Consider the following 4,685-nt stretch of genomic DNA (forward strand, 5'->3'; position numbering starts at 1 on the left):
CCCAACAGCCAAAAATAAATAAACAAATAAGTTTACTAAAAAATATGACAAAGGTTTGAAAGCCCTTACAGGGCCTGCAACATAGTAAGTGCTCCATTAGTGAAAGAAGGTGGAGGCCATTGCAGGTTTGGAGGCATAGTGTGCACATTGGCTTAGAGGCAGGAATGTGGAGGGCTTGTCAGGGACAGTGAAGAGCCTGGCTTGGCTATAGTCATACTGGAGGCTTAATTTGGCACATCTTCCTTTTACTTTTAGAAAATAGGATTAGTCACACTTCAACGGATCCTTATCAAACCTTCAGAGCAGCCACCAAGTTTAAGCATTCCTTCCCCTTTTGGAGTGGAGTGGGGAAGGGAGGGCTTGAGAGGCAGTTCCTTGTCAGTCTTGTGCAACACAGAAAGGAAGAAAGTGATATCAGCCCCAGAGTAAGTCGGGCTCCTACTGGCAAGGTCAGAGTGCCAGATACGTGACCTGTCTCTGCCCTGCCAAAGGGGGGGCATGGCATGAGAATGTGTGTCTCAATGGTGAGTCTCTGTGAGCCAGTGACTATGTCTGGTCCATCTGCTGATGCTATTCGGAAAGGGGGAACTTGAATTTGGGATGCTGATGAGTATAACATGATGATTAAAGGCATGGATCCTACAGCCCCACTGCCTGTGTTCGCAAGTTACTTCCCCTCTCTGTGCCTCAATTCTTTTTTAAAAACTGGAGACAATGATAGTACTTACTTCGTGGCGTTTGTGGTGAGAATTAAATAAGACAACATATGTAAAGCACTTAGAATGCTGCCTACCAGATCATGAGTGCTGGCTATTTTTATCCATGGACAAATAGCTCATTTCCCAGCTTCTTTTGCAATCAGGAGAATTTTCTTCCTGGGTCCAGAGGGGAAACATCCCAAATACAAAAGAAGAGGATCATGGGTATTTCCCTTTAAATCACACTTGGGTGGGGCCTATTAAAAGCCATAAGACAGTGGCATTGGCACCACGCAGATTTTGTAAATGGCCATAGAAATCAGACGAAGGCTAATCCTGAAAGCCTGGGTTGGAGGGGGGCATTCTCTCCCTCCCCAGTCTGCAGTGAGACCTGAACTTTCCTGCCATCATGCCATAATGTCTTCAAAACCCCCTCTCGAAATGAACAAATTACCCAGGAAGAATAACACATTAACCTGTTAGCTTGATGAACACTTTAGCACAGGTTACTTTTATCAGATTATTTAGCTCCTGGAAGCTGGACCCTGAAGCCAGCAGATGAAGGATGGCTAAACGGTGCTGGGAGGGAAGAAAGAGGGAAAAGGAATCTGGAAGCAGCCTGAGGGCTGCTGAGGACTAAAGCTGGACGAATCCAATGTCTGCATGGGCCCCTGGATGGAGCATAAAACTCCCTGACCCCTACGGTCTTCCCTACTCCCTTTATCCTCTTTTATTTTCCTCTTCTCTTTTTTTTTTTTATGTGTGTGTACCATACATCACATAGCACAGGGCCAGGCACACAATCAACAGATATTTATGAAGTATCTGCTGAGTAAATAAATGCCTATAGTGGACAGAAGTCTCCAATTGCTGCAGGGATGTGCTATCTTGAACACAATTAGCTATGGTTCTATAACTACTGACTAGGAGGGCTTATATTCTGGAGGTTTACCTGCTCCATACGGTGAGGCAGGCACTTGAGGCTGGGAACTAACATGTACTTACTAAGAGAGTACTCAAAAAGCAAGTGGGATATAGTGATGGGCTCGAGAATCAAGCAGGGGTAGAAGATCCAGGAAGAAAGGCAGTACACATTCAAGAAAATACCAAGTCAGGATTCCTTCCAAGAACCAGGAAAAGGCTGAGTTTCCAAGAGAGAGGAAATTAAGAAGAGCAGCAGCTTTTTATTGAGTGCCTTCTTTGTGCCAGTCACTTTTACTGACCTTGCCTAAATTATTCCTCACAATCGGACCAAAAGGAATTATTGTCTCTATTTTTTAAATGGGAAAACTGATAATCAGAAAAGCTGGGCAAATTGTAGCATACTGTAGTGGCTAAGTGCATTGACTTGGATCTGAACTACCTGAATTTGAATCCTGGCTCTGCCACTCATCAGCTGGGTGGTCTTGGGCAAGATTGTTAATCTCTCTGTTCCTCAGTTTCCTCTTCAGTAAAAATGAGAATAATAACAGTGCCTACTTCCTTGAATTATTATAAGGCTTAAATGAGTTACAAAGCACTTGCAGCTGTGCCTGCCACATATGGAATGTTACATGAGTGTATGTGAAATAAACAAAATAAATTTGCCCATGTTTATGTGACTAGTATGAGAAAGAGGCAGGACTCGAGCCCAGGTCCAAAACCTTCAGTCCTAGCACAATTCTTAACTCCTCCATGGAACCCAAATCTTACTTTTCTTCAAGGACTCCTTGAAGTCCTCAATCCCCCAGAAAACTTTCCCTGACCACTCCCTACTTTGACTTACAGCTTAATACTCAGTGACAGACTGCTTGCCTAATGATTTGGGGTTTTTTCCTGCACGTATCTTGTTTTCCAAACTAGCTTATACAGCTCTTCTTAAGGATTTGACTTACCTCTTTTTATGCCGCAAAGTGCCTAGCATTTCTCTGTGTTTTGAATTGAAATCTTGCCCACAGCTCTTGAGACAAGTGGTGGTCTTACAAAGTTTTGAGTGGGACAAGTGTATTGCAGGTCATAATCGTTCAGGAGCCTTTGGTGTATGAAGCACACATTTTCCACATCTGCCCATTTGTTTTCACAGTTTTGGTTTCACTCTAACCAGTGGATGTAGAAATGATACTATGGTTTCTAACCTATTCAATATAAAGTTTTAGCATGTCTTTTCTGTGGGATTTTTTTTTCTTTTTACCGGTACACGGGCCTCTCACTGTTGTGGCCTCTCCCGTTGCGGAGCACAGGCCCCGGACGCGCAGGCTCAGCGGCCATGGCTCACGGGCCCAGCCGCTCCGCGGCATGTGGGATCTTCCCGAACCGGGGCACGAACCCGTGTCCCCTGCATCGGCAGGCGGACTCTCAACCACTGCGCCCCCAGGGAAGCCCTCTGTGGGGTTTTTTTTAATGATTTTCTCAGTTGTTATCATTTTAAAGCATTTGCTGAAGTGTAGTTAATAAGAGATAGAGACGGAGAAACAGAGAAGCAATATGGTACCACCAAAGTTCCAGTAAAAACATAATTTTCTGTGTTATCCCTTTCCAGGCATATGGCACTGAGTCATAAGAAATAATAGCAATGGAAAATGGCCAAATGCACACTGGTGTACTTGAGCTAAGTACAAAAGGAGATATAGAGTTATTTTTAAGATACAATCTATTTCTAAAGTGCTTTCTGAGCCTTAAAGGTACTGTACAGTCATATCTCTGAAAGAAAAGAGAAATGTACCTAAGTTCTAAAAACACTTGCTGAGACAATAAATGAATGTGCTCGATTTCCCTGATCAGAAACCTTCATTCCAGTTTGATGCAAGCCATAAATGAAATGACTTGGTTGATTATTTATAAGTCAGTCCCCCATGAACATTTGTTTACATCTGAAAACCACTACACATAATTGCTGTCTCTGCTCAGGGGAGGCCCAGCTGGAATTACAAGAAGTGTTGCAAGGTTCTACTGAGGTGTTATCACCAGTTACGGCATGAATCTGGCACCACATGTCCACGCTGTCTGTCTTGGCAGCTGGATCCATCAGTCTCCCTCTTTCACACAAGTAAAATTAGCCAAAAAGACAGCAGAAGTCTTGGGAAAGAGAACATAGAGCAGTAAATAACATTCAGATCAGGCATATCCTCTTTGCTCCTGAGACATAGTCTGAGACACAGTCTGTAACACAGTAGTTACCATGTTCTTTCAAAAAGCCAGTGATAGTACGTTTTCATTGTCAAAGAGGAGGGCTTGAAGAAAAGTCAAGATCAAGGATGTACCATAAATATTGATTTCCCAGAAAAATTACAATTGGCAATTTTTCTTAATCATCTTTTTTACCTTTTATTATTGTGAAAGCAGTACAGGTTTGCTTTTTTTAAAAGAAAAACAATTTATTGAGTTATGTTTAAAGTAATAAGCTGGACGTACTTAATGTATACAAATTGATGAGTTTGGGGATAATTTATATATCCATGAGACCACACCACCATCAGGGCCATAAACATATGCATCACTTCCTTAAGTTTCCTCTTTATTTTTTATTGTTGTTGTTGTTTTTGTTTGGTGGTAAGAACACTTACTATAAGATCTACCTTCTTAGCAAATTTTAAGTATATAGTACTGTTAGCTACAGGCACTATGCTGCACAGAAGATCTCCAGAACTTATTTTTCTCACAAGCTTTGTACCCTTTAACTATCACCTCCCCATTTCCCTCTCCCCACAGGCCCTGGAAACCACCATTCTACTCTCTGCTTCAATGAGATTCAATATTTTACATTCCACACATAAGTGAGATCATACAGTATTTGTCTTTCTCTGTCTGACTTATTTCACTTAGCATAGTTCCCTCAAGGTCCATCCATGTTGTAGCAAGTGGCAGGATCTCCTTCTTTCTCCTGGTTCAATAATATTCCCTCAAATATGTATGCCACCTCTTCTTTATTCATTCATTCATTGATGGACATTTAGGTTGTTTCCATATCTTGACTATTGTGGATAATGCTACAATGAACATGGGGATGCA

Source organism: Stenella coeruleoalba (assembly GCF_951394435.1).
Source record: "Stenella coeruleoalba genome assembly, chromosome: X".
Lineage (NCBI taxonomy): Eukaryota > Metazoa > Chordata > Mammalia > Artiodactyla > Delphinidae > Stenella > Stenella coeruleoalba.